At 45.1% G+C, this 13,108-nt stretch overlaps 1 pseudogene; it reads right to left on the bottom strand.

Moving 5' to 3' along the window:
- LOC143888588 (U3 small nucleolar RNA-associated protein 20-like) overlaps positions 1 to 13,108 on the bottom strand; it is a 137,151-nt pseudogene that overhangs the window by 1,938 nt on the left and 122,105 nt on the right.

The raw sequence follows: 13,108 nt of genomic DNA, 5'->3' as shown, positions 1-13,108 counted from the left end.
CTACTAATTTCAATACCAATAAATGAAACAAAACTCTGAAAAAAAATATAACTCATGGTCAATCAATATCAAGTGATGACATGTTTGTTCCAGTTAGATAGTCACGAACCACTCGGATGATTAGTGAAGAGTACCTTAGGTACTAAAAGGTTTGGGATCCCTTGATTTGCCACTAGTCAGCTAATGCCCAAAAGTAGCAGGGGCAGATGAAAATTTTAATATCATTATAACTTGGGAAACAACCAGTTACTCCAAAAGGTTAAGCTGTTGGAGAAGGCGTTATACTGGGGGAGCATGCATACCAAAAAAAAAATTTTGCAATTCAGGATACCAAACCTGAGACACCACGTAGACCAACTTGACTAGCATAAATAGGATCTATACTGGGGGATGCACAGAAGACATAACTACCCCTAAAGCATGACATCAGGTCATAAATGTATAGGCAGGTTACATATCAAACCATGTGAGTCTGCGTCCAATTAGACTCGGCCTCATGACACCACTGCAATGCAGGTCATATGAAAATTTTCATACTAATGTTGTGAATTTCGCAACATGTCGAACTCATCCGAGAAGCTGCTCAAAAGGATACCATTTTGAAGGACAAGTTTGAACAAGTTCTACTTGAAGGAAACAAAGTCTATAAATATTTCAATCCAATAGAAAAAGAAGACGACACCAGAGGCGAAGAAAGAGATCTTACCTAGCATCTGTTGTCACCTTCAGCTCAACAAGTTGCCTTCCACCTGAAGCAACTCACTACCTGAGATAAGTTCCTTTTTCCCCAAATTCTTTGGCTGAGATAAGTAGTACGTGGAGAATTCAGGTTAACAAATGCACTTTGTCCTCATTCGGCAAAGCTTCTCATTCTCCCTCTTTCTAAGCGGATGAAACAAGCAAACACAAGATAATGAGAAGGTCCGAAACGACTTCATGTTGCTTCGAAAAATATATGTTTTACTACCAAAAGGCGGAATTTGGAGAAACAAGTGTCGTAAGTAAGGATTGCATAATACACTCTTCTCGAGTTGTTTTGTTTTACATTCTCCGCACAGGAAGTGCAAAAGTGTTGTAACGCATTGCTATCGAAGAAGGGCAAGTTTAAAACAGTTCTGCTTGAAGTAGTTGAACTAGTCGAACCATCGGAAGGAGACGAAGAAGAAGAAAGAGGACTTACCTAGTGACTATCATCACCTTCCGTTGAATAAGTTGCCATCTGTGCCGCTAAGCAACTTGCTGCTTGAAATAGGTAAGTTCTTAGTTTTTTGCTCCATATTCTTTGCTTAGGATTAGAAGTAGGTGGGGAATACATGTCAACATATGTACTTCATCCTCATTCGGCAAAGATTCTCATTCTCCCTCTTTCTAAGGAGGTGAAACGGGCAAACAAAAGAGAATGACAATCGTCCAAAACAACTTTGCAATGCTTCGAAAAGTACACGCTTTTTCCCCCCAAAAGGTGGAATATGAAGAAACAAAGGTCGTGGGTTAGGATTGCAAAGCACACTCTTCTCAAGTTTTTTGTTTTTTTCATTCTCCGCCCTAGAAAATAGCGAACATGTTGTAAAGAATGGTTCTCGACTCGAATGTCACCTATCTCAACTTTTTCCACATGGCGAATAGAACCAGGTGAGGACTTCATGTCAGCTTCTATGGTTGAGGTTAGTAGGGATTGCATGCCATCTTTAGCTAAGATTAGAAGCAGGTTGAGAGACCGTGACATTAGAAGACCTTTGTTTATTTTCCGTGCTTTCTCTTCATTTTATATTGATTGCACATCAACTTACTGTTACATAAATATGCAAATAAATATTAACATTACACCATAGTTTCACTCTCTTTTTCCACTTTTATGGGGACCACATGTCATTATGTGCATTAAGTCAAGTAAAGCGCATGCGCTTTAGGGCATTACATACATCGAGGAGGGAGACGACGATTATGAGGACAAAAATGACTTAAAAGTCTGAAAAATGAAACTTGTCATTTGATGTTCAGGACTTTGAGAAAAATCGATATTTCTAAGATTATTACCCAGTAGGCATGGGTTTCAATGGGAAATTAACGTTTAGCATGTGACAAGTTTGTTATCAGACAATTCATATTATGATATATAATAACTAATCATGGTAGTTTCAATTTAAGTTAATTAATTTCGATAAAAAAATAATAATTAGTCTTTTTATTGTTTTTTTTTTTTTAAAGATAACTTAAATTTTATTCCAAAATAATTATCCGTACAATGCAAGAGACAAGGGGTCCCCCAAATTGTCAAAAGGTATTATATTACAGTCCAGCTGAACAAACTAGGCACCCTCATCCTGAATAATCAGATATGGGGAGAGATATGGTTTTCCCCGCTATTGGTAAGAATGATACGCGCATTTAAAATGCTCACGCCTTCTTTCGCCAATTCACTCGCCCGGGTATTTGCCGATCTCCGCCTATGACAGATTTGTGGATGGATCGCCCTGATCAGGTCCCAAATCTGATCCAATATATAGTGCAGTTTCCAAGGTCCGCAACATCAACTCGAGGCCCAGGCAATAGTATTAGCGAAATCTCCTTCCACGATTAGCGGCCCCAAATTATTTTTCTGTACCATTGCAGTGCAAATAGAAGCGCCCTCGCTTCCGCTTTGTTAGTATCACATACCCTGGCCGAGCCTAAATAGGTCATGATAGTCCGCCCGTCGGCGTCGCTAATAAGTCCGCCAATCCCTGCCTACGTGGATTGCTGAGAGAGCTACCATCAAAGTTTAACTTAAGCCATCCATCATGCGGCGGAGTCCATTTCGCCTTACGCATAATCCGTATGGTAGGTCTTTTTTCCAAGATCACCATGTTCCGCTGACTCAACACCTCCCCAATCAAGTAAGGGATTCCGTCTTTAATACGAGTCACACACGATAATTGAGATCCGGATCTCCAATACAATATGTTGCCACGTTCTGATCTTGTTCTGGAATATTCTCAGTTGCGTTCAAGTCATATGTGCCAGATAATCGCATATGGCAATACCCTCCACATCTATTGTCCAAGACATTCGTGGAAAGAACCACCCAGTTAAGAAAAAATTTTGATATGCGATTCTGTGATACCCATGCAGAACCAAAAGATTTAAATATGGCCATCCAGATTCTGTGAGCGACCGGGCATAGGACAAGGAGATGATCCATGCATAGGACCAGGCATAAAACAGTAAAATTAGTCCTTTTATTGTTGCCCCCTAATTTGTTTAGTTTGTATATATATTTTTAATTTATGCATATAAATCTGAATGAATCTTACAGTTTACGAATTGATACAGTGACCCCTATTATGATTTACGATTAGCTTCTGATTTTCAAGACATTGTGTATACCACCTACATGGACATGTTTTTGACAGATGATTGTTTTCTCTATGTAAAATATAAGGTACTACTGTTTTTCTATAGGGAATGTTGTGTTGTCCACCATCAACACCAAGGACTGACCCCACCTTCGGCAAGTTTCATGGGCCTCCCCTCACTCTTCATAGCTAAGGAACCCTTTTGTTCGTTTTAGTTATTCCATTTTCACTATATTAAATTTCTTTGAAGTGATTGCGGCACAAGAAAAATTATAAATTATTACACATTCTCGGAACTCAATTATCGTTTTTTTTTTTTTAAAGTTGACATATTTCATTAATTCTCAGAAAAGCATTCGGGACCAGAGGTCCCAGCCTGCATTACAAGAGAAAAAACATGAATATTGGCACAGGTATACTTGTAACCAATAGAGTATGCACATAGAACAAAAATCAAGATTATCCCTTTCCTTCCTCCTCTATCCTATCTTTCTTATATTATCCATTACGTATTTAAAGACATTCATCCCACAACCTTTTCCGAACCTCATCTCCTTGATTGGGTATTGACGAAGATTCCTGACCAGAATGCCTCCATTTAGTGAAAGACCATAATCTCTCGAGCTAACATGAGACTACGACTTTCTATTAGCACAACTAGAATCTTGAATTACCATCTCAGAGAATGACCCTTTCAAGGTTTCTTCCCAACAATTGTCATACCTTTGGAACCACAATTGTGCCTTATCCGAACTACGATGAGGCCCTAGACAACAGTAAACGTCCATTCCGAATTATCTACTAACCTTCTCAACACTACGGAAAGAGAATAAAACCCAGACATATTATCCACTATCTCAAATACTGTTGAATCCCAAGCGATCAAAATCCCCCCAGCTGCACCGACTGCATTAACTGTGACATAGTCCCACGAGGCACCACCCCTATCATTCTCAATTCAACCCTGCTGAAGCGTTCTAATTTCATTTCTTGAAAGCAAAAAATTTCAGGTTTAACTTTCCTCACCATCTGTTTTACCTGGGCCTTTTTGTCCAAAGACCCCCCCCCCCCCCCCCCCCCCCCAAGCCCCCACACATTCCAGGACAATATTTTCATTGAGAACGATTTCACGGATTAACCCCGGGGAACAACAATAGGTCCTGATTCCCCCTCGCCTTTCCTTTGGACTTATTAGCCGACTTACCATCGTATTTAATAGAAAATTTGAGTTCAAATTTCTTTGCCCGTCCTCTTTGCTTTGTCTGAACACAAAGGAGAACGACTATTCTCAGATAGGTCTCTGTCCTCAGCCTCTTGGAATATTTTCCATAAACCTTCCTCTGTCACCGAAAAGGATAGTCCCAGATCCTTGCTAGTTTCTACTGAATGGCGTACTATCAGACTGAGGTTTTCCTTTCCCTTACAATTCCCACTTTCAGCCTCTTCCCCCACAGAATGGCTGACTCCCACCCCATTGATTCCTTCATCACCCCAGGAGCAACAACAAGGTTTGGATTTGAATGCAATTCAGGGAAAGAAAATGGATTGATGGAATTGTGGCTCACCCCTGCATCAAGATCCTGCACACAACCAAAGAGAAGATGCAATCCAATGTCATACTCAGAAAAAACATCTATCGTACCTGCAGCGCGGATGACCTCTGAGTCAACTTCGAGTTGTAGACAGCATTGCCCTCCCCAGAGTTAGAATTGGATCCTCCGTTACTCCCTCTTAACTCCCCCATCTGCCACCTCACATTTATTCTGAGACGATCCAGCACCTCCCGACGCTAAGGCTTCCTTATCTTTTACCACTTACCAGCATAGTATCTATGAGGCTAGGCTTACAGTCCCCTATATTAGTTCGAAGACAAGGAGCGACAAATAACAGACTCCCAGGGGGCACAAGCACACTATCTGTCGAGCAAGCCAAGGGAGACAACTTTCATCTAAAAGGGCTCGAGATGTATGTGTCCTTCTTTGAGCCCAAATGACTGCTTCTGGGCCCAGATATTCTAGCAATATCACCCCTTATTTCTCGCCAGGCCCACAAGAAATAAGCCCAACTACACAGGCTCGCCACCCCTCTCAAGACCACAATCAGAAGCTTCTCTGGCAGACTTGACAGCCAGCGGCTATCACCCTTAACCTTTAGTTTTAAGTTAAAATCCGGGCCCACAATTAGTATTATTTTAAGCGACTCTTTGGGTGCGTTCCAGCTGTCCTCCACTATTGGTTTCGACGAGAAGCGTGTTTTCGAACTTATGTTCACCGATATGTCCAGCATTAAAGACGAGATTTATATAGATGAAAGCTGTCCATCTAATCCCGTGAAATCAGCTGCTGTGAGATGTTTATCACACTCTAGTTTCTCTGAAGCCGAAGGGACTCTTCCACTTTCATACGCAAGGGGTTGGGAGGCATTTTCCAGTCTCCCATCCCTTTTGGCAGTACTCTGGCCATCTGTCTCGTCTCGTCATCAGTTTCATCCCTCAGAAAGAATCAATCCGCAGTGAGGGAAGTCACCCCATCCACCATCTATGTCAAGGAAAGGCGATCCATCCGTTCCACCTGCCCCAAAGGTGAAAAATCCATTCCTTCATTCTTAGGAGGCGGGCTATCTTACCATTAAGTCGGGTGGCGGCAAACAAAGATAAGGAAAAGGAAAGGCAGGGAGAGATCACATGAATTCGGATCGGAAATGAATAAGAAAATTCTCGGCGTCGAGAGAGAAAATCTCTTCAGTAAGTAACTCAGTGAGTGCTTTCTAAGAAGGGCGAAGAAGAAAATGAAATACGAACAACCGCGCTGGTCGTAATAGATCGACTTGAATGCTAGTTCTTGCTCCCCGTAGATGCTGAGAATCTTGCAAAGAGCCTAGTTGTACTACCAGCAGCCTAATTCCCATCTCCGTTCTATCAAAGGCATGAAGTAAAGGAGGTTACTGCGGGAATCCGGTACCAACAGGTATCATCCCCCCCCAGAACAACGTTCTCTTTCAGGCCTTTCAACCAATCAATACGACCTCGTAGAGCGGCTTTTGCTAAAACTCGAGCAGTTTGCGGTTTGCAGAACTTGGGGCAGTGTGGTACAAGAAGGGGCAAGAAGGTCACGAAGGGCCAAGTTGTTGAAGTGCCAGTGGGGTCTGTTCTCAAGGAAGCCAAGTCGTTTGCTAATGTGGAGCTGAGCTCCCTTCTTAGTATAGATTGTCAGGCGCAACGGCAACACTTGTACTATACTAAAAAGGGCGTTTAGGGGGTTGCCCCCCCATTAGTCAGTTCGCTTGCTGAATCAAAGTAGGGCGAGCAGAGCGTACCCTTATAGATAGGGCAAAAAAGCATGATCATGAGCAAGTGCATAGATATACTCCTGAAAGAGAAGCAGATATAGGAAGCATTGTTGTCGAGATCCGTCTATTTCTAAATATCCTTGTAATTCCTCCATTTGAAATGATACTTGAATCAAAACGCTTGGCTCCTATCCTTCAAAATCTGATTTATCAGGAGCAATTTGGTTTTGTCAAGGGAAGACATATTCAAGAGTGTATGGCTCTGGCTCAGGAGTTGGCTGCGCACTGCTAGAAGGAAGACTCCTTTCGGAGGTTTTAGTTACATTAGTTGTTAAAAGAGCGGTCGGCAAAGCCTCCCTTTACGCAAGCAGGGATAGGAGAGGGATTGGTTTCTTACTCCGGAGTGGCCCCTTAGCAGCGGTTTAGTCGTTGCGTTTGGTCCCTCTCTCCCTCACTCCGCTCGCCTCACTTCACTCGTTCGCATATTGCGTAGGTGATCCTGCTGGAGTAGGTTAAGCGAGTTTAGTCACATGAGTGGGTTCATGAGTTTAGGCACGACACGACCAGTCAACAGAAGCCCAAGCCCATGGCATTGTTGATGTTGTCGCGGTCGAAAATACCGGGGATTTCACATAAATTCTTGATTCCATTTCAAACCATAATTCGAATGAGCCGTGATTTGATATTTTATCTTCTTAACCTGGTAAAATATTATATGAAATGGAAGTAATTCATAATCATCCGGTTAGGTTCGATCTAAACCAGCCCATTCTGTATACGATTCAGCATGCCAACTAGAAAAAAATAGGCTTTCTACATATGCATCATTCAAAGCAACGAGTTTTATCAGCTGTAGCAAAGAAAGAGACTTCATAGGAGCCAAATATGAAGAAATAGGTACGGCCTATATATTAGATTCTATGGATAAAGAAAGGATCTAATTGATAGAGGAAGCACCGTAACAATGGCCCTTCTCTGGTTGCTGGAGGGAACGCACGATAGCCCCAAATTCTCAAGTTCTCCGGCCCAAGGAATTCTATTCTGCGCCTCCATAATCCGAGGTCGGATCTCTAGTTCAGTGGTAAATGCTCCTTCCCACCAAGCTCTACCTCCTACAAAGAAGCTCGAATCCGAGATTCGCAAACTGGTATTTGAGTTTACCTTCATATTAGATGCTGTAATCCAAAAGCTAATCTCATCCACAAAAAGTGGGAATTTAACTCTCAGTGGAGCATTGTTGGAAGCTTGAAATAGGACTAGACCTTTGTCATATCCATTCCCTGCAGAGCAAGATTCATCGACTGCTAAAACGTTTCCTAATCGTCCTCCAACAAATCTAAAGTTGGACTCACACCATGCTTGTGGTGGAATTCTGGATATCTCCCACCATGACGCCATTGAAAGCTCCTGGAACCTGGTATACCATGGCTCCAAATCTTCAAAGTTAGAATCCTCCGCTGCCATCCATCTTCTATGCAATAGATCTGGAGTGTTGCCGTTAGAAGGAATCATTAAGATTTCCATCTGATCTAGCCTGTATATAGATCGGCAACCCTCAGCATTCCCAGATGAACTCAGGGCTCAGCCACTCCTTCAGAGACAAAAGAAAACCTGAAAACTTTTGATAGCCTGAGGATCTCAGATTTTAGGGTTTTCAGAAGATAAGGAGGAGAAGAAGAAGAAGAAGAAAAAGAAGAAGAAGAAGATCAGAAAAGGAATATTTCATTCATCATTTTCTTTTTCTGATGGCACTCGTATTTATAAAAGCATATCCTGACGGCTGTGATATCTGTCAGACCTTACAACCAACTAAGTATTCTACTTTTCCTTATACTTACTAAGCCATACGGTCAATTACATTGAGTATAATTCTACCCCGTATATACTAAAATTGTTGTGGACTGAAATGTAACAATTATCAGTTAAGACCTTCTTGTTAACAGACTAATCTTGGTTGTAATCTGCCATCCACGCTGGCTTACGCCTTACTCTGTTTTCCTTGTCCTGGTTCTTGAACTCTGACCGGTTCTCTTCGAGCTCTTCCGTTTTATCAACTCCAGTCTCAGTATTTAAGTCATCCCTCTTGTTGTCCTGAATGTTTGAATTTCTATCAATTTTTTTCTACATTTTTCCCCAGATCCCTCTTTTGGCTTCAAGAATTGACCATAGCGATATCACGTTGACCCAAGGAATTTCCGGAATGGGATCTGGAGGTTCAACCTTCGTAGTTCCCGTTTCCTTGCTCGAAACTTGATTCTCATCTGGTTCTTGCACATTCATCTCCCACACTGTTTGATCCGATTGTGGTACCACCTTTTTACCAATCTGTGTCTTCCTCTAGATTCTACCAACTGGCCGATCCCCAAATGCCCAAATCTTTCGGCATTTCCAGCAACAAGCTCGTCTTCGAAAGTATATAAATTTACACCTTGAGCAATGCTAATCTCCCATTGTCTTCTCCTTTCTCAAACGAGAAGCTGCCTCTACTCTTTTCTCCCTTCTAGACTGAACTATCTCCCAGCTTTCTTGTGTGATTGATCATTAACAGCATCCTTCTGAAGTTCACAGTCCTTCGCAAGTCTTTCCACCCACCTTTCCTTCCTTTCGAATCTTAGGTTCCATATACGATTTCTTCCATCCATCTCCAGCATCTTCCTACAGAGAGGATTCAGATCAAGATCACACCTAGGAAGTATGAACTTCATCTTCTCACTATTCTTCTCTTTTTAGCCTTCTCGAATTTTTCCCCACCTCAATCTCCACGATTTGTGTGGTCCCCTAGGGATTGCTTCTTCTTTAACTACAAAAGTCATCACCTATAACGAATCGACACCTGTCCAGAGGTATTATTGTAATTACCTCAGAGTAGGTAAACTCAAACCTATGGCAGGTCGACACCTGTCCTGGAGTAGGTGAATTCAAACCTATAGCAGGCCACCACCTGTCCAGGGGTGGGTAATCCCACGTCACCAACTTTCCCCTATAAAAGGGGATTCAATGTTCAAACCAAGTGGTAATAAAAAAGATCATCTCCTCTACCGCTCTTAAACCTAGCCCTGCACTTTTGCTCATACTGACTTGAGTGTCGAAGGGCCTGTCCGGAGTAACACTTCGGATTGGTCTTCTGACCTCGTTTGCTCCTTGCGCAGGACTCAACTCCTTCGCTCCCTCACTTCAGTTCCTTGGGCCCTCCAGCTCAGCTCTGACGTCACTGCCGTACCTGTTACCGATTTTAGGTCTAACAGATTGGCGCCATCCGTGGGACTCACGATCTAAAAGCTGTTCAAATCCCCTTACAAAATGGCAGGACGGAAGACTGCTCGAGTACCAACTGCACGGACTGCCCGCGCAGTGCTACCTCGCAAGACCTGGAGTGAGCGAATCGCCTCACAGGTGGTGGCTACATCTGCTACAGCCGAACAGAGCCCGGCTCGTTCGGACCCCTCAATCCTACTCCCACTCCGGATCAAGTTCAAGCTCTTTTTGAACAGATGACGGCCCTTGTCGGTCAGTACCAGCAGCTGAGCCAAGCGCCTCCCCAACATCCTCCAGAAGCTCCACGACCTGTACAGGAAAGGTCGCGCGCTTATAGGGGAGAATCAGCACGCCACAACGAAGACCGAACTCACCACTCCACGAGACAAGTTCAACACTCCAGAGCCCTGCATGCCCACACAGAACCTCACCGCCGCCGGAGATCGTGGTCCCGCTCTGCACGAAAACATCGAGCCCAGGAAGACCACGCGCCGCAGGAAAAACTCTGGCCTCATCGCAGGAGTCCGGAAAGCCAGTCCGGCTCCGCGGCAAGCCAATCGGTGGAGAGAAACAGGTCACTGGACCGATCAGACCATAGAGCTAACCCGATGCTACAGAGGATGGAAGAAATGGACCACCGCATAGAAGAGCTGGCAAAAGATCATAGCCGGCCTGCTCCACGAGCGTTCTCAAGCAGGACGCCTTTTACTGGCGATGTCATGAGCGCCCCAACGCCCAGGGGATTTAAAATGCCAATTGTCCCGCAATATGACGGGACCTCTGACCCTGTGGACCATCTGGAGACGTTCAGAACGATGATGCTCCTCCATGGCGCTTCCGACGGCTTCCTTTGCAGAGCATTCCCGACCACACTAACCGGTGCGGCCCAGGACTCAAACCAAACTCCATCAGCAACTTCGAAGATTTTGGAGACGATCTGGTTCGCCATTTCATGAGTTGCCGCAGGCCAAGGAAAACAACAACATCCTTGATGGCCTTGCGGCAGGAGGATAATGAACCTCTGAAGGCGTTCGTCAGCCGTTTCAACCGGGAGGCACTTCAAGTGCCGAATCAAGATCCCTCCGCCGCCATGAACACGCTCCTCGCGGGTGCTAGGTCTAACGATTTCCGCCGCTCAGTGGCTCGCCAAAATCTGCACTCATTGGCGGATCTGATGGCCGGAGCGGAGGAATACATAGCAGTTGAAGAAACACTGGCGGCCCTGGACTCAAATCGGAGGAGAATCTCTGAGGATAAAAACCCTATCAGGCAGTGTAGGGATGACATGGCCCCCAGAAAGGAGAAGTCCCCGCAGAGGAGGGAAGAGAATTTCACCCCTCTCAACACCTCCCGGAAACACATACTAGCCGCTATCAGTAGAGAAAAGTTCGTGAGGTGGCCGACCAGAATGCTCTCCAAGGGAAATAAGAGAGACCAATCAAAGTACTGCCGGTTACACAGGGACCACGGTCACGACAGGGACGAATGCTGGCAGCTCAAGGAAGAAATCGAGCTGCTGATTGGCCGGGGCTACTTGAAAAAGTATGTCCGCAATGACGGCCACAGACCAGAGCGCAGAGAGAAGAGTCCTCAGGGCCACAGCCCTCGACGGTCGCAGCCGCCCCCTGTGAAGAACCAATCTCCCCCTCCATCTAGTCCACAACCAGAAGCACAGCAATCCCAGCCAAAGGGAGTCATTGGCACAATTATGGGCGGACCCGCCGCTGGGGGTACATCGTCTGCTGGTCGAAAAGCATATGCACGACGAGTCAACGCTGTGCACACATGCAGCAAGAAGATGAAGACAGAGAACGAGATCTCCTTCTCAGATGCGGATCTCGACAACTTGATACTGCCTCACGACGACGCCCTGGTCTTAACCATGCTTGTCGCAAACTAGGAGTTGAAGAAAACCCTGGTCGACAATGGGAGTTCGGCCGATATTTTGTACTATCATGCTTTCGAAAGAATGATGATAGGTGACGACTGATTAAGGCCGGCGAACTCGGATCTCTTCGGTTTCTCAGGGGAGGTCGTGAAAGTGGAGGGACAGATTGAACTCCCAGTCCTCGTCGGAGAGCCGCCCTGCCAAGCCTTCGCCATGGTCAACTTCCTGGTAGTGAGGGCCACTTCGGTCTATAACGCTATCTTGGGACGGCCTGGCCAAAACCTGATCCGCGCAGTCACTTCAGCGTATCACCAGAAGATGAAATTCATAACACCAAACGGCGTGGGTGAGGTCCGGGGAGACCAGCCCCAGTCCAGGGAGTGCTATGCAATGGCACTCAAAGGCAAGAATGCAGTGAGTCGCTGCCGATTGAGCTACTCGACCTGAGGGATGAAGCCCAGGGAACTCAGCCCGCCGAAGACCTCATCTCCATCCCTCTGTGCGAGGGTGATAATGAGAAAGTCGTTCAGATCGGCTCCTCTCTAAGTAGCAGTATCCAGCACCACCTCACCCAGTTTCTTCAAGACAATGCAGACGTCTTTGCATGGGCTCCCGTTGACATGCCCGGCATAGACCCGGAGGTCAGCACGCACAGACTTGGTATTGACCCAACCTGCAGGCCGGTGAAACAGAGAAGAAGGCATTTCGCCTTTGAAAGGCGGCAGGCAATAAAAGAAGAAGTGGAGAGGTCTTAAGGGCTGACTTCATCCGAGAAATCCAATACCCGGACTGGTTGGCAAACGTGGTCCTGGTAAAGAAGACTAATGGAAAGTGGAGAACCTGCGTTGATTTCACTGATCTGAACAAGGCCTGTCCCAAGGACAATTATCCGCTCCCAAAAATTGATCAGCTCATTGACGCCACCGTAGGTCACGAATTATTAAGCTTCATGGACGCCTTCTCCGGATACAACCAGATCAGGATGTATGAGTCAGATATACCAAAGACTTCCTTTGTAACAGATCAAGGGACCTACTGTTACTGTGTCATGCCCTTCGGTCTAAAGAATGACGGGGCCACGTATCAGAGGCTCGTGAACAAGCTCTTCCAAAATCAGATCGGCCGCAACATGGAAGTCTATGTTGACGACATGCTAGTCAAAAGTCGGAGCTCACAAGATCATGTATCCGACTTGGGAGAAACATTCCAAGTCCTGAGAAAGCACAACATGAACCTCAACCCCACCAAGTGCACTTTCGGCGTCAACTCGGGAAAGTTCTTGGGATTTATGGTAAGCCGAAGAGGGATAGAGGCCAATCCAGAAAAGATTAAGGCCGTGGTG

The sequence above is a fragment of the Tasmannia lanceolata genome, unplaced genomic scaffold (assembly GCF_043159265.1).
Source record: "Tasmannia lanceolata isolate RefF3 unplaced genomic scaffold, GAP_Taslan_0.1 ptg000012l, whole genome shotgun sequence".
Classification (NCBI taxonomy): Eukaryota; Viridiplantae; Streptophyta; class Magnoliopsida; order Canellales; family Winteraceae; genus Tasmannia; species Tasmannia lanceolata.
The sequence above is the reverse complement of the archived record's forward strand: the minus strand, read 5'-3'. Positions and strand labels throughout refer to the sequence as shown.